The sequence below is a fragment of the Pongo abelii genome, chromosome 11, assembly GCF_028885655.2.
Source record: "Pongo abelii isolate AG06213 chromosome 11, NHGRI_mPonAbe1-v2.0_pri, whole genome shotgun sequence".
NCBI classification, from domain to species: Eukaryota; Metazoa; Chordata; class Mammalia; order Primates; family Hominidae; genus Pongo; species Pongo abelii.
In genome coordinates, this window is record NC_071996.2 from 93,485,742 (window position 1) to 93,504,148 (window position 18,407).

The window sequence follows — 18,407 nt, forward strand, 5'->3', positions numbered from 1 at the left end:
TGGGACCCATTAATTTGACTCAATATTCCATACTTAACTAGGACAGTCTTCTCTAATTCTGGTCTTTTGGTGAGATATCTTGGAGAACCCAAAGTAACAGAAATTATCCTGTTAAAAATAGATAAGCCTCATTTTTCCTAAAAGTCTGAGTAGGATGTACTAGGCTTTCCTTGCCCTCAAAGGAAGGTTTAACCAACTGCCCTTAAGCACTTGGCACCATGTGTACACCATGTATGGCTTTTAAAAAGTTAAGAAATTTCCTTGTAAGGGACTCTTCAAAGGGATGGTTTTTAAAAATAAACCATCATTACTTGAGTGAAGCCTGTCTTCAGAGAAACAGCAGAGCCCTGATCCAATTCTTTCCTGTATTCCCAGGTGAGGTGTGCACTTGGTTCTTGCAGGACAGCTTTTGTACCTAACCACATTCATTTTGATTTAGTTTAATTTTGGATGGCACTATGGAAAGTAGCTAAAATAAACAGGTGGATTGTTGAATGATGAATGTATTTTCCTGCAGATATATCTGGTGGAGAAACAAAAGGGCAGGCAGCAATGTACTAAACATTTAGAGTGCTATTTATATCACAGATCCTTAGTAAATATCTGTAAATAAGCTACAATGAAACACTACATTTCTCTCTATAAGCAATAAATATTTTTCCAGAGATAACAAGAATGTTAGGAGGTGATAGTTCTGTCACTGGGGGACAATCATGAAATTCCACTTAACCTCTCCAAACTTTTCTTCTGTATGAAAACCTTATCCACTGGGGGAAGGGCAGGAAGCATTACCACCAACAGGATCCTGGCAAAGACCCCATGCTTCTGGAGAAGAGATAGAAGCACAAACCTTCTGCCCTTTGGGGAGCAGCAGGAGCAGGAAACACTAGGGCTCTGTGTCCTGAACCGATAGAAAATAGAAGTTGGCTACTGCTGGGAAACCCTCTCTCACTCAAGACTCACCACAGAGGAAGGATTTGGCTGCAATGGGAAAGTGTCAGGACTACTGGGAAAGCCCCACATTTAAGGTTCAGGTGCACAGGGCCTGCCTAAAACCAAGGCAGGACCAGGAGTGTGAAAAACCCCTTTTCCCCACCACAAGCCAAGCACCAGTGACAACACCAGTCAACTAGTGAGGAGGAAAAAGAGTGTGGGGAGAGACCTCTCTGTAACACAGGCATGCAAACACTGCTAAAAGCTGAGTGAGGGACACTGAGAAAAACTCCCCAGCACTCTGGGTTCCACACTAAAACAATGCAATAGTAACCCCCTGCTAGAGGAATCTGAATGAAGCCTGTGGTACAGAGTAAAGGCAAAGATAACAACAATAAAACCCAAATTCAGCACAACTCCTGACTAGATTGACTCAACTGCCCACATTATTGACCAGACAGAAGAGGCATGTTTATTTCTGGACATTAATACTATTTACCTCAGTCGTTATTATTCTACATGTGATATCCATCATTTGATCAAAAATTAAAAGACACCCAAAAAAGCAGGAGAAAAAATCAAGAGGTAAAACAGAACCAGATTCAGAAATGACCCATATATTGGGCTAGAATTAATATGCTTAAAAAGCTAGTGGAAAAGGTGAACAACATGCATGAATATATAGAGAAAATCTCAGCAGAAAGAGGAAAATTACTTAAAAAGTGAAATGGAAAGACTAGAAATTAAAAGCACCTTATCAGAAATGAGGAATTCTTTCAATGGGCTTATCAGCAGACGACATAGCTGAGGAAAGAACCAGTGAATTTGAATATAGGTCGATATGGTTTGGCTGTGTCCCCACCCAAATCTCATTTGAATTGTAGTTCCCATAATCCCCACACATTGTGTGAGGGACCCAGTGGGAGGTAACTGAATCATGGGGGTTGTTATTCTCATGCTAGTGAGTGAGTTCTCATGAAATCTGATGGTTTTATAAGGGGCTTTTCCCCTTCGCTCAGCACTTCTCTCCTGCCACCTTGTGAAGAAGGACATGTTTGCTTCCCCTTCCACCATGATTCTAAGTTTCCTGAGGCCTCCGCAGCCATGCAGAACTGTAAGTCAATTAAACCTCTTTCCTTTATAAATTATGAGATCTGTGGAACTTTGAACTTGAGAGAGATGATTTAGGGTATCTGGTGGAAGAAATTTCTAAGCAGCAAAGCATTTAAGAGGAAGCAGAGCATAAAAGTTTGGAAAATTTGCAGCCTGATGATGCAATAGAAAAGAAAAACCCATTTTCTGAAGAGAAATTCAACGCAGCTGCAGAAATTTGCGGAAGTCACCAGGAGCTGAATGTTAATCAACAAAACAATGGGGAAAATGTCTCCAGGGCATGTCGGAGACCTGCTTGGCAGCCCCTCCCATCACAGGCTCAGAGGCCTAGGAGGGAAAAATAGTATCATGGGCTGCACCTAGGGCACTTCACCCCATTGGCTCCTCAGCCAAGCACATACAACAAATGTCTGAAACTGTGGTTCCTTTTATACTGAGCAGGATTACCATGGCAACAACACATCAACAGTAGGGTAAAGCTAACCTGTCTCACGATGGTCTAAAGTGACTAATCCACCTAGCATTCCAAACTAAAACAGAAAGGGAAAAAAAGGGAATCTCTCTTCATCCTCTCCCACCTTCCCCTTACCTCTGGTAACCACCAATCTACTTTTTATCTTCATGAGATCCACTTTTTTTTTTTAAGCTCCCACATATAAATGAGAACATGTTATTTGTTTTTCTGTGCTTGGCTTATTTCACTTAACATAGTGACTTCCAGTTCCATCCATGTTGCTGCAAATGATAGGATTTCATTTTTTTATGGCTGAATAATATTCCATTGTGTATATATACCACATTTTTTAATCCATTCATCTCATTGATGGACACTTGGGTTGATTCCATGTTTTGTCTATTGTGAATAGTGCTTCAATAAACATGAGAATACAAATATCTCTTTGATATACTAATTTCCTTTCTTTTGGATATATACCCAGTAGTGGAATTTCTGGATCATATGGTAGGTCTAGTTTTGAGAAACTTCCATATAGTTCCCATAGAGGCTGTGCTAATTTCCATTTCCACCAACAGTGCACAAGTGTTCCCCTTTCTCCACATTCTTACCAGCATATGTTATTCCCTGTCTTTTTGGTTAAAAAAAAATTAACTGAAGTGAGATACCTCATTGTGATTTTGATTTGTATTTTCCTGATGATTTTGGATGTTGAACATTTTTTCATCTACCTGTTAGCTATGTGTATGTCTTCTTTTGAGAAATGTCTATTCAGATCTTTTGCTCATTTTAAAATTGGATTATTTGGGTTTTTTTGCTATTCAATTGTTTGAGCTCCTGGTATATTCTGGTTATTAATCCCGTGTCAGACAAGTAGTTTGCAAATATTTTCTCTCATTCTATGGGTTGTCTCTTCCATTTGTTGAGTGTTTCCTTTGCTATGTAGAAGCTTGTTAGCTTGATGTAATTCTGTTTGCCTATTTTTTCTTTGGTTGCCTGTACTTTTGTGGTCTTACCAAAAAATCTTTGCCCAAATCAATGTCCTGAAACGTTTTCTTCTAGTAGTTTCATAGTTTCAGGTCTTAGATTTAAGCCTTTAATTCATCTTGAGTTGATGTTTATATATGGTAAGATATAGAGGTTAGCTTCATCCTTCTGCATATGGTTATCCATTTTTCCCAGCACATTTTATTGAAGAGACTCTCCTCTCCCCATTGTATGTCCTTGGTACTTTTGTTGAAAATGAGTTGGCTCTAAACATGTGGATTTATTTCTGGGTTCTGTATTCTGTGCCATTGGTCTATGTGTCTCTTGTTATGCCAGTACCCTTCTGTTTTGGTTACTATAGCTTTGTAATATATTTTGAAATCAAGTAATATGATGTCTCCAGCTTTGTTCTTTTTGCTCAGGATTGCTCTGGCTATTTTGAATCTTGAATGGCTTCATACAAATTTTAGGGGTTTTTAAAATTTCTGTAAAGAATGTCATTGGTATTTTGATAGGGGTTGTATTGAATCTGTAGATCACTTTGGGCAGTATGGACATTTTAATAATATTAATTATTCCAATCCATGAAATCTTAAATTTCTTTCATCAGTGTTTTATAGTTTACTTACATAGATTTTTCACTTCATTGGTTAAACTGATTCCTAGGTATTTTATACTCTTTGTAGCTCTTATAAATGGGATTGGTTTCTTGATTTCTTTTTCAGATTGTTTGCTTTTAGCATATATAAACACAACTGATTTTTGTATGTTGATTTTGTATCCTACAACTTTACTGAATTCATTTACTACTTCTAACTGGTTTTTTTGTGGAATCTTTAGGTTTTTCTAAGTAAAAGATCATGTTATCTGCAAATAAGGCTAATTTGACTTCTTCCTTTCCAATTCGGAAGCCCTTTATTTCTTTCTCTTGCCTAATTGCTCTTGCTAGGACTTCCAGTATTATGTTGACTAAAAGTAGTGAAAGTGGGCATCCTTGTCTTGTTCCAGATCTTAGAGGAAAGGGTTTCAGTTTTTCCTTATTCAGTATAATGTTAACTATGGGTTTCTCATCTATGGCCCTTATTATTTTGAGATGTTTTTTCTATACTCAGTTCGTTGAAGGTTTTTATCATAAAGGGATGAATATTTTATTGAATGTTTTTCCAGCATGTATTGGAATGATCATATGGTTTTTGTTCTGGGTTCTGTTAATGTGATGTATCACATTCATTGATTTGCATATGTTGAACCATCCTTGCATCCCTGGGATTAATTCCACTTGATCATAGTGAATGATTTTTTTTTTTTTGAGGCAGAACCTCACTTTATCACCCATACTGGAGTACAGTGGCACGATCATGGGTCACTGCAGCCTCAACCCCCCGGGCTCAAATGATCCTCCTGCCTCAGCCTCCTGAGTAGCTGGGACTACAGGCACATGCCACCAAGCCCAGATAATATATTTTATTTTATGTTTAGTAGAGATAGGGTCTCACTATGTTACCCAGGCTGGTCTTAAACTCCTGTGCTCAAGCAATCCTCCTGCCTTGGCCTCCCAACATGCTGGGATTACAGGCGTGAGCCAGCATACATACCCAGCATGCATGATCTTTATATGTTGTTGAATTCAGTTTGATAGTATTTTGTTGAGCATTTTTGGGTTTGAGGTTTATTAGGGATATTGGCCTGTAGTTTTCTTTTTTGTTGTGTGGGTCTTTATCTGGTTTTGGTGTCAAGGTAATGGTGGCCTCTTAGAATGAGTTTGGAAGTATTCCCTCCTCAATTTTTAAAAAGAGTTGGAGTAGAATTGGTATGTTATTCTTTAAATGTTTGGTAGAATTCAGCAGTGAATCCATTAGATCCTGGGCTTTTCTTTGATGGGAGATTTTTTATAATGGCTTCACTCTCATTATTCATCATTGGTTTGGTGAGGTTTTTAATTTCTTCAATCTTGGCATGTTTTATGTGTCTAGGAATTTTTCCATTTCTTCTAGGTTTTCTGATTTGTTGGTGAATACTCGTTCACAATAGTCTCTAATGATTCCGTGTATTTCTGTGGTCTCAGTTGTTATGTCTCCTTTTCATTTCTGATTTTATTTATTTGGGTCTTCTCTCTTTTCTGAATTTGTCTGACTAAAAAGTTTGTCGATTTTATCTTTTCAAAAAAACAATTTCATTATATAATATGTATATATTTGGTCTCCATTTTATTTAGTTCTGCTCTGATATTTACTACTTCTTTTCTTCTACTAATTTGGAGTTTGGTTTGGTTTGTTCTTGTTTTTCTAGTTCCTTCAGGGGCATTGTTAGGTTGTTTATTTGAAGTCTTTCTACTTTTTGATATAGGTGTTTATTGCTATAAACTTCCCTCTTACTACTGTTATTGCTGTATCCTATAGATTTTGGTATGTTGTATTTATACTTTCATTTGTTTCAAGAAATTCTTACATTTCTTTCTTAATGTCTTCTTTCATTAATTTCTTCATTTCTTAATTTCTTAATTGGTCATTTGGAAGCAAGTTGTTTAATTTTAACAGGTTGATGTAACTATTATTGTTTTTCATAGATATGTCTTTTGGGCTTCATATTAAAGCTGTTAGTAGATTGCACACCACAGTTAAAGTATTAGAGTATTCCGGGTTTGCCCACATACTTAATTTTACCACTGGGTTTTAAACTTTCAAATATTTTCTAATTGCAACTTAGTGTTTTTACCTCTCAGATTGAAGAACTCCCTTTAGCATTTCTTGTAAGATGGGGCTGGTGCTGAATTCTGTGAACATTTTTCTGGGAAGGATTTTATCTCTTCTTTATATTTTAAAGATAGCTTTGCAGAATACAGTATTCTTGGATAGCAGTTTTTTTTTTTTCTTTTTCTAACAGGACTTTGAAAATGTCCCATTTCCTCCTGGCCTGTATGGTTTTTGTTGAGAAGTCTGTTGCCAGAAAAATTGGAGCTCCTTCGTATGTTATTTGTTTCTTTTTGCTGCTTTTGGGATCCTCTTTTTGTCTTTGCCCTTTGAGAGTTTGATTATTATATGCCTTGGGGTAGTCTTACTAAGGTCAAATCTGTTTGGTGTTCTCTGACCTTCCTGTACCTGGATATTTATCTCTTTCTGTTTTGGAAATTTTTCTGTTATTATTTCTCTGAATAAGCTTTCTACCTCTTGCTCTTGCCCATCTCCCTCTTGAACACGTGTAATTCTTAGATTTGTTTTGTGTTTTTGAGGTGGAGTCTTGCTCTGTTGCCCAGGCTTGAGTGCAGTGGTGCAATCTTGGCTCACTGCAACCTCTGCCTCCCGGGTTCAAGTGATTCTTTTGCCTCAGCCTCCCTAGTAGCTGGGACTACAGGAGTGCACCACCACACCCAGCTGAGTTTTGTATTTTTGGTAGAGACAAAATTTCGCCATGTTGGCCCAGCTAGTCTTGAACTCCCGACCTCAAGTGATCTGCCCGCCTTGGCCTCCCAAAGTGCTGGGATTACAGGTGTGAGCCACTGTGCCCGGCCCTGCGATTTGATTTTTGAGGTAACTTTCTATATCTTGTAGGTGATCTTCCTTTTCATTGTTTTTTTAATTTTTTTTTCTTCTGGCTGTGTCTTTTTAAATAGCCTGTCTTCAGGCTCACTGATTCTTTCCTCTGCTGAATCCATTCTGCTATTGAGAACCACTAATGAATTTTTCAGTTTAGCAAATGTGTTTCTCAGTTCTAAGATTTCTATTTGATTTTTAAAATTATTTTAATCTCTGTTAAATTTCTCTGATAAATTTCTGAATTGCTATTCTGTGTTATCTTAGAGATCACTAAGTTTCCCTAAATCTGCTATTTTGAATTCTCGGTCAGAAAGTTCACATAGCACTGTTTTTGTAGGTTTAGTCACTGGTTCTTTGCTTTGTGTGTCTGGAGAGATCATGGTTCCCTGTTTACTATAGTTTCTTGTGAATCTATATCTATATCTTTGTATTGAAGAATTAATTACTTATTCCAGTCTTCTGTATCTGGCTTGTTTGGGTTTTTACTGTACATGTTTGCTCAGATACTTTGTAATTTATTTATTGATAGTCTTCCCTCCGCCCCCGACTAGGCTGCTATCTTCTTTTCAGCCCTGGATGGTGCCTTAAGCCCAGTTTGCCTGGCACTAGTAAATAACCAGAGTGCCACCTGTCCCAAATGAGGGAGGTCCCAAAGTGGGTAGCTTGCTACTGTGAAAAGGCTGGCTAGGAGTTTGTGCCCAGGGGACCTGTGGAACAAGCCTCCTACAGCACAGTGCTGATGAACAGTCACTCTCATCTGATATCTCTTTTGGCCAAGTCACTGAGCAGAGTTTTTAGCTGGGATGGTTGTCCTCTCATTTTGCCCCTGTCTCTGGCTGTTCTCAAGGACATTTCTCCCTGGTTCACAGTTTTTATACTGGAAAAGCGAGATTAAGGTGGACAATCAGCTTTCTCACCATCTTGGGTTCCCTGGCAGGAGTCCTGTTCCTGCCTCAACCCTTGGGAAGCATCAGCAGTGTCTGAAATACCACACACTTGGTGACAGGCAGATTGAGGAGAGGTGCATTGTAAATATGTAAGTTCACTTCTCTTACCACCTGCTTGTAATTTTTTCACTTCTCTGTGGCTTTAGGAACTGTCTCATCCTCCTATTGGAGTTCAGGAATTTTGCTGGTGATAATCTTAAGGGCTGTATATTTGTTTTTGGGTTTCTGTAGCAAAAAAGTGAAGCCAGCTTGCTTGTAACCCACCATTTTGGAACCAGAAGTCTCATAAATTCTTTAATTCCATTAGACTGTTTCCATGTGATATGAACAAGATGACAATTCAATTTTCAGCCTCTGCCTTTTTATTTCTATGGTTCTTGCTCTTTATAACTAATTAATTTTCAGTAACTGTCATGGGCTATAATCAGTCACTATGAATCAGAAGTAAAATTCAGCTCAGGTGAGAAATTATTTAGGAGCTTTCACTTAGCTTTTAGGTAGAACATTTAATTAAGTTAAAAGAAAATAGGCAAAGTTCTACTACTTTAGGTTCTTTGATAAAGAAAAATTTAGTCTGTTACTGCAGTAATACCAGCCAATGCCATAAAGATTACAGAGGCTATGTGTCATCATTTCTTTCTTTCAAAAATCCCCAGTTTTAGAATTTTACTCATTAAAAGACAGAGTATCTGAGACTTCTCCATAAAAGAATAAAAATAGAAGTTGATTTGTTGTATCACGTTTTTCTTAGCATATTTCATTTAGAAAATATTTTGAAATTGACTTGCCATATACTAGTTCAGTAATTTTAATAAGTCATGTCAAAACTAATAAATAGGTTATTTCAATAAAAATAAATGATATTGTATAGGATTAGAATAAATATAATTTATTAAGAAAAAGGTAATATGTCCTCTATAATAAATTGCCAAAGCTCTTGGTAAAAAAAAATTGGTTAAATTCCTGTAAGTTGAGAGATGTGAAATTTTTTTAAGTCATGGTTCTCAAATTTTGGTATGAATGAGAGTCCCATCTCTAAAGATTCTTATTCAGTAGATCTGATATATAGCTTGGGGATTTACATTTATGATTCTGAAGCAAATATTCTTTTGACTATACTGTATTAGTGGTGAGAAAAATACTCAAAAGTGATTGGTGATTACTGAATCATGGCTGGAAAATAGTATTAATGGGAAAAATAGTATAATCAGTTAGTCTGAAAAAAGCAAAGTTGAACAAATACAGTGCATCTAAGAGTGCACTGAAGGTAACTAAGATACAGGAAACTGGTCACCAGTTATTTGTTATTTTTTAAAAAAGTAGCCAGGTGTGGTGGTTTATGCCTATAATACCAGCACTTTGGGAGGCCATGGCAGGAGGATCACTTGAGCTCAGGAATTCGAGACCAGCCTAGGCACCATAGTGAGACACTGTCTCTACCCCCGCAAAAAAAAAAAAAAAAAAAAAAAAAAAAAAATAGCTGGGTGTAGTGGCACACACACCCACTGAGTAGTCCCAGCTACTCAGGAGGCTGATGTGGGAGGATCACTTGAGCCAGGAGTTCAAGTCACAGTGAGCTATGATTATGCCACTGCATTCCAATCTGGGCAACAGATCAAGACCCTGTCTCAAAAGTAAGTAAATAAATAAAACAAAAAAGTAAAAAAAAAAAAAAGATTTATTTTTCAGTTAGTAAGTTTAGGATTATACTATAAATAAAATTTCGCAGCATTGGGACTCTAGTTTGTCTCTTTGACAGCATCCGATCCCACCACTCCACTTCACTTGATTCCTAAGGAGCCTCTGCCAAAGTTTTCTTTGCAACTAACACACCATTAGGAAACATTTTTTTCGATCAGCCATTATCTACAATCTAGCGTTCTCTTTTTTCCCCCCCACTGGGGTAATTTCTTTTAAGATGATTTACAGTGAGAGAAGATGAATTATATTTCAAAGGTTATTTTCTTTCAGGGAAACCTACAAACAGCAGATATCCTTTTAGTTTAAGTTACTTAACTGCCTTTCTTAGTCGTTTTTTGATAATGAAAGAGATTTATGTATGATTCAGGAGCCTTTCAATTCAGTTAAGACATCGGGATTGTCTCTTCTAGCTTTCAGTTCTTGATCATGCACTTCAGAATATCCCCAGCAGTCACAATCTATGCAGAAAACTCTTTAATCTATTTTCTTTCATGTGTTTTTGGAAAGAACTCAAATATTTTTAAAAAGGGGTGGGTGGAGGTTGGGGAACAGAGATAAATATAACAGTGTCTTAGATTTTGTTCTGCTTGTATGTTCTCTCTCTCTCTCTCTTTCCCTCTCCCTGTCTTTCTTTTTTAAAGTCAGTTCTCCAGAGCCTCTGTTTTCATTTTTGCTGTCTCTTTGTACTCCGTATCTGGCTACATTCAAGTATGTTATGGAGTTTTTATACAGATCTTTCACTCCCTATTTTTCTAGCACATTATTGCTGGTCATAGGAGTGGAATGTCAAAGAAAACGCAACCCAGTGTGGGAAAGAAATTTATAATCTAGATACTCCTAGTATTTTATTTTACAAAGAAAACTGACATAATAGAATCTATTTGTTCTACACTGTTTCTATAACAAAATCACAATTTCTAGATTAGTCATATTTCAAAAGAGACCGTGGAAAGTGGAATGTATAAATAATTCAACAAATATACAGTCAGCCCCTCCATATCTGTGCGTTCCGCATCCATGGCCTTACTCAACCACAGACAGAAAATATATTTTTTTTTAAAAAAAAGAAAAGATGGCTGCATCTATACTGAACACATACAGACTTTTTTCCCTTGTTAGTCCCTAAACAATACAGTATAACAACAATTTGCTTGGGATTTACATTGTATTAGATATTATAAGTAAACTAGAGCTAATTTAAAGTGTATGGGAAGATGAATGTAGGCTATATACAAGTACTTACTGCAACATTTTATATCAGAGATTTGACTGTCTCTGGATTTTTGTATCATGGGAGGTCCTGGAATAAGTCTCCCACAGATACTGAGGGACGACTATACTTCTAAGTTTTGCTAATGTCGTTAATCATATTTTGCCAATAAAGTCCATCTACCTGAAATTAGATATATTTTTGCTTGCACTATGCAAAGTCTCTAAAGTTAGATGGAAATGAATAATTATTATTATTTGGTACGTTTCAGTTACTTCCCCTACCCCCACCCCCATTCTATTACATCTGTTTGCTGTGATTTATAGGTCCTGTCCTCAGCAATAGAGTCCAGAAATCTACCTGTATTGTCGAGGTATATATTAGCTAGGATATTTCCAACTACAAGTAACAAAATGTATAACTAAAAGTGTCTTAAACAAAACATTTATTATGTTGTGTGCACGGAAGTCCCAAAGCCAGTTGATTCAGTAGCTTAAGCATGCTCCCAAGGACCCAGGCTGTTTTCAGCATTCTGTTCCACCACTCTCTACTTGTTGGACTTTGTCCTTAAGCTTTTGCCTTCATAATTGAAAAAGGCTGTCCTTGCTGCTGACACTGGGTTCTCACACAATCACAACCAAATATAGGGAGGACTATCTCCCTTTTCATCTCTTGAATAGGGAAGAAAAGACTTTCTTGGAAGCTCTCACCTTCACCTTCTAATCAGACTCCTCAGACTTTCTGGTCCCATGTATTTTGGTAGCCTATACCCTTGCTAAAAGCGGTGGAGCGAGTGTCTGGTATTTTTAGTCTTTATAGTGGGAAGTGGTTTCATAGAAGACAAAAACTGGAATAGTAATAGGCAGTGGAGAAAATCACTATGGTGATATTTTTGACAGCTCCCCAGAGCCTTCATAAATGTGTGAAAATGGTAATCTGAAACTTTATGGTGACTTAATAAATGAGTTTTATTCATTATTCTAAACTTTGACAAATGTGTTTTCTATTTTGAAATATACACACTGACTCAAAATGGGAGTTGCTTCTATACCAATTATGTATTTTTCCCCTATTAATCCTGTTGAGTAGATTGAGATAACATCTTTATTTTAAATCATTCAATTTCCTAAATAGCAAAATTGCAAATACTTTTTATTCTTTTGTTTTTGAGATGGAGTTTTGCTCTGTCGCCCAGGCTGGAGTGCAGTGGTGCCATCTTGGCTCATTGCAACCTCCGCCTCCTGGGTTCAAGCGATTCTCGTGCTTCAGCCTCCTGAGTAGCTGGGACTACAGGTGCACTCCACCACGCCCAGTTAATTTTTTTTCTTTTTGTATTTTTTTAGTAGTGATGGGGTTTCACCATGTTGGCCAGGCTAGTCTGAAACTCCTGACCTCAGGTGATCCGCCCACCTTGGCCTCCCAAAGTGCTGGGATTACAGGTGTGAGCCACCGTGCCCATCCACAAATACTTTTTATTCTTATAATAAGAAAAATTCGACAAAGGAGGATGGGTTATCATGAGGGAAGTAAGCAATAGATAATAGGAATGGCAGAAAAAGAAAGAGGAGATAAAAAAGGAGAGGTGAGGTGGAAAGAGCAGTGACTAATCCAGATGGTCCAGTGTGAGAAAGCTGGGTTAACTAGGTCACTTGCCGCTTGGAATGACAGGCAGGATAAGCCATTAAGACAGGGGAACAAATAAAAGGAAAGAGGGAGGATGTAGACTCCTTTTTCAGGCATGCATTCTGCAGGTTAGAATTTGTCTCTCCTAACCACATTGTGGGTGTGTCCCTGGAACTGCATGTTCATATATCTTGGCATTAGGATTCTGATGGCACTCCTTTTTTTTTTTCTTTTCACTTAAAGATAATTTGCCTAACACTAATGTTTGAAACAATCCATTTAAAATTTATGCCTCTTAACTTATTTCAGCAATAATTAAAGCAAGGTTAGAATAGGCCAAGGAAAATCTTATACCCTGAGTTTCAAAGAGCCAGACCTAAGTAATGAGGGCTTCATAAATATGTATTCCTCTGTGTAAAATCTAAGCCCACTTTAGGGCAAACAGCTCATCTAAACATACTAATTTTCTCGGATTTGTTTTAAGATTTAGAGGTTACTCCTTCCCCTCCATTTCACTGTTTCACCTGATTCTTGCCTTTTCCAAGTTTTCCCTCTTTCTACTTTTTGCTGTATATAATAAGCACTGAAAGATGATAGGTACTTTTCATTATTTTTCAATCTTGAGTAATACCAATGAGAGAATCTTGTTAAAATTCTCTTTGTTGTGATAGCGATCTTTTATGTTAAACAGATTTTTGTTACTCTTAATCTTTATATCTGTTATGAAGTAAAACAGATTTAGAAAGCTATACAAAAATAAATGTGTGCTCTAGTGGGTTATTATACAGCAGACATTCTGGTAGCCATCACCCAAATCAAGAAGTAGAATTTTCTAGCTACTCCAGCTCTCCATGTGCCTTGTCCCAATTTCAAACCTCTTCCTCCTGCAAAAATATCCACCATCCTGATTTTCATAATAATCACTTTCATGTGTTTGTTTATAGTTGTATGAACCAAGTGTACATCCATAGACACTATATTTTTGCCCATTAATAATTGTTTTGGTTGTCCCTTAAGTCTCTCATATCTACCTGTTCACCCCTCCACTTTCTCTTTTCCTTATGATATATCTATTGAAAAACTAGAGCTGTTTGATATGTAGTTTCCCACAGCTGAGTATCACTGTTTTCATACTTACAGTGCAGTTTGGCATGTGCCTCTGTTCTCTGTTCCTGAAAACTGGCAACTGCATTCAAAGGCTTCCGCAGACTTGGGTTTTATCCCTTTCAGTGAGGCTATAGGTTTTGTGTGTGTTCTTTCATAAAATGTCTGACTGACTCTCTTTTTGTGACATTAGGAACTATTGATATCTAGATCCACTAATTCATTGGAGGTTGTAAAATGTTGACACTCAAATTCCATTTCTTTTTCATGTATTAGTTGGAATACTTTTATAAGGAAATGGATCTCCTCATCTACTATTTGGCTACCCAATGGTACAGTTCATGTAGAAAAGGCAGGATAAGTGATTGGTTCTTTTCCCCTAATTTACCAGTTTTCAACGTAATTAATTGGTTCCTTTTCATCCTCTGAAGCTGAACAATTCTTTGTTTGAGTAATATTATCATGAACTCATGGATTTCTATATATTTAATAAGATTTCAATGAATAGCAATTTTTTTTTCCTGAAGCTCAAATTGTCCTATCTTCAGCCAATAGGATTCTCTTCAAGTTGGCTCCTGAGCCCTTTTGACATATCCTAGTAAATTTTTGCCAGTTTCTTTGATATCTGATATCAGATGTTCCAGGCTCATTTTTATGGTTCCTTCCCTAGACATGGAATCCGTCATGTCTCCAAAAAGTCCTGATATCTTTGAAATTAGATTTCAAAGCAAAACCTTTGGGAAATAAAATTTCAAGACTACAGTCCAGGCATTAATGCTTGGTTCTACCTTGTTGGTTATTGTTTCTGCAACTTTTCAGTAGCAGAACTAGAAAACCTGTCTACTGATAAGTATACATATTAATATAACTCTACAAATAAAATATCTAATGATTACACTGATATTTCTAATGAAAGTTCAGGACTATGGGGTTTTTTACTTAGCTTTATTTATACTACATTGCATCTCTTTTCCCCACATCAAGATTCCTAGTTCCCAAGTATACAGTAGATGACAGTGTCTTAGTCTGTTTGGGGTGCTATAACAAAATACCATAAACTGGATAGCTTACAAAGAACAGATATTTATTTTTGACAAATCTGAAGGTTGGGAAGTCCAAGATCAAGATACCAGTAGATTTCATGTCTGGTGAGGGCCTGTTTCCCAGTTTATAGGTGGCTCCTTCTTACTACGTCCCCACCTGGTGGAAGGGGTGAACAAGCTACCTGGTGCATCTTTTGTAAGGGCACTAATCCCATTCATGAGGGCTCTGCTCTCGCGACCTAATCACCCCCCACAAGGCCCTACCTCCTAATACTATCACCTTGGGGGTTAAGATTTCAACATATAAATTTTGAGGGGACACAAACATTCAAACCATAGCAGATGAAATTAGAATATCTCATAATTACTCATTAACTTTATTCCACGTTACACACACAACAGGATCAGAATAATAATACACATACTACTACCAACAGCATAAGAACAAAAAACAGCTTAAAATACTTTTTTCATATGCTCTCCCTTCTCTGTTTTTTAATAGCAGTGCTATATCTGCATTATGTACAAATGTAGCCTTTACATGTTATGCTCTCTCTTAACTCACACTTATTATTAGTTTCAGGTAACTGTCTTTAATGTATACCACCAGTCCTCATGTTGATACATCTTTTAATGATCTGAAACTCATTCACTATAGAGTCTTTAGGAAGAACTAAAAAACAGTATTCTCAAAGTTTTTGTCCTCACTCGTTTGTGTGAATGCCTGGTAACCTAGTCATTGTAAATATTGTTCAGTGGCTTTTATAGTTGAGCATTTTAATGCTGGTTCATATTGTATTCCTTGAGTCTCTTTAGTATGTTATTCTGTTTTCTTTTGGCATAAAGTATTGTTGTAAAAAATATGATGGAAATCTAATCTTCTTACCCTTACAAATCACTTGCTGGTTTTGACTTCATAGCCAATGGAATATTTTCTTTTTTTTTTTTTTTTTTAAGTTCATCCATCTTACTAGAAATACATCTTGGTTAGTTGTTCTAGGTCAATATTCTCAGCTACATAGTGTGCTTTTTCAACATATAGTTTCATATTATTGTTTAGGGAAAATTTTCTCCAACTATAGTTTTAAATATTTGTTTTGTCCCCTTGTTTTACTTTTCTTCCTCATAGATTTTGGTTATTTGTGGTTGAATCTTCTCATCCATCTTCAATATTTGTCAATTTCTCTCTAATGGTTTTAATCTTTTTCTTTATTTCTTTTTCATTTAAATTTTTTTCTTCTTTTTTCAATCTTCTATTTCTTCTAGGGCAAAGTTTGTTTTGTTTTCTTTGCTCTTCTGTTTCTCCTAGTATAGTTTCATTTCTGAAATAATTTTTATTTTATTTCTAATTGTCCCCTGAGTTCTGCCACCTCAATTCTGAGTTTTTAAAATTTGGATTAATGTTTGCATTTCATTTCTTGTATCATTTTCTTAATGTATTTTAGCCTCTTTTGAAATAGAAAGTTATAGTTTGGATTTGTTCTGTGAGCATGTCTTTCTTGTGTAGGGATTATTCTGCTCATTTTTTCCCCTTAGGAATAACTGCAAGAGATTTTGCCTCAATACTTTTCTGTTTTAAATTTTTACGTGAAAGTGGCTTTCCATAACTGTTAGTAGGACTGATTCGTGATTTTTGGGTAACTTCTCTAACTTCACACAAACTCCCTCTTCTGTTGTTTTTATGTATTAAAAAGAGTCAGCTTGCCTTATAAGATTTCCTGGTTCTGTTCCCTCCTCTCCCTTTATTTGGGCTTCCTTTATCAGTTGTTCTACTATCCATGTCTCTGTCCAGCTCAATTTTGATTCCACTTGGCATTTCTCTTTAGTGTGACGTGGTCCTGGAAGAGGGTCCTGGAAGGGAATCCTGGAAGGGAGCCCGGGCAGGTCATGTTTCTAGAGAGAAATCATAAGGTCTAGATTGCTTAAGCACTCTCAGTCTTTGTAGCAGACCTTTTGCACTCACAACTTGTGGGTTGGGCAAGACCTACCCACGTGCTTCCCAGTAAATAGCCGTTGCTGTTTTGGGCTTCCCTCATTCTCAAGTCTGTCAAAGTCTGTCAAGTTTCATTGCTTCCCCCCTTGCTTCCTCCTGCTCAGATGCTGATATAATTCAGGTCTTGTGGCTGTTTGGTGGTTTGTCTTCATTCGTCAGTGTGGATGCCTGGTAACTAGTCATTATAAATATTGTCTCTGAGTTTTTTATTTTGTTAAGTAGTTACTCTGTTTTTATATTGAGATTTGGATGTTAAAATATACTGCTGCCACTGTCATCTTCCCAGAACCCACTGAATAGATTAAAAATATTCTCTTCTTTGGCCGGTCAAGGTGGCTCCTGCTGTAATCCCAGTGCTTTGGGAGGCTGAGGCAGGCGGCCAGGAGTTCAAGATGAGCCTGGGTAACATACCAAGATCCCATCTCTACCAGTAAAAAAAAAAATAGCCAGGAGTGGTGGCACACACCTATAATCCCAGCTACTTGGGAGGCTGAGGCAGAAAGATTGCTTGATTCCAGGAGTTCGAGGCTGCAGTGAGCTATGATCCCACCACTGCACTCCAGCTTGGGCAATAGAGTGAGAACCTAACTCAAAAAAAAAAAATTCTCTTTGCTACATAGAATCCCCATTTTCACAAGAATCAGAAATGGTAAATTGGTATTAACTTTCTAAGCTTTGATAATGTAATTGTAACTTCAACAGTTTAGGGAATGTGTTCTCAATGTTATAAAATCCTCTAAGAATTGTATAGCAGTGTATTTTTTTTCAGTCTACTTCTGGTATGATTAAAGAGAGAAAATATCTGTGTCCTAGAACCAGTTAAAAAAATTAAGTGTTCCAAGTATTAATGGAAACCAAATTTACACAAAACTTTGGTACAAAGCAGTTCGTAAGCAGAATATTACAAAAATAACAATTTCTTTTTTTTTTTGTGAGGGGTTTTCCTGGAAAAGCTGCTAGACAAATTCTAAAAGAGCTGTTAACACTAAAAAACAACAATTCTTATTATCGTAGAGGAAGAGGTCTATTTACACAGTGTTTTCGCATACACTACCTCATTTAATCCTCAAAATAGTCCTCTTAGGGAGATATTGTTATTATGCGTTCCATTCTTCGTCAGAAAAAAAAATTGAACTTAGAGAACTCAAATGACTTGATTTAAGATTGTAGCAAGAAGGACTCTTACCACCTCTACCTGCAAAGTGTTCACTTTTCCACCAAGGGCTCAGCTTTGGTGAGATCCCTGTGTAGCATGTGGAAAGAAGTAGAAACGTGCCTAGTCAGCTCTATCAGTCATATACTCCCAGAGGACCCACAGGGTGACAGGTGCTGCAGGCAGATCCCTCTTATGGTCTGGCTAAAAGCTTTGTCTAGCACCTTAAAGCCTGTAAGTGACAGGAGTGGCATTTGAATTGAGGTTTTCTGACTATAAATCCTCTGGTTTGTTTTTTCTTGCTAGCTAACATCCACTTCAGCAGAGAGCTCTGTGGAGCCTGTAGCTTGAGCAGCTCCAGGTGGCATCACAAAATCTGCGTGTTGCTGAACATGAGTACCTTTGATTCATGGTAGGTATGAGAGGACCATGTCAGAACATTTCTGGTGATTGTGGCAGCATTTCTCAAACGTTTACTCCTGAGTGCTCCGAGAGGCAGAGAGGAGGATCCTGTCCTATATCTCCATGGACTCTTTTATTACATTCTAATATTTTTACCTTAAAATTCATGCTGAGAGAGATTGCTGGCAAGATGGCTGAATAGCAACAGCTC

General features: G+C 37.1%; 1 pseudogene; it reads right to left on the minus strand.

Moving 5' to 3' along the window:
• Positions 1-17,575: 17,575 nt before the first annotated feature.
• On the minus strand, positions 17,576-17,629 carry LOC112132457 (U7 small nuclear RNA; annotated as a pseudogene).
• Positions 17,630-18,407: the final 778 nt, after the last annotated feature.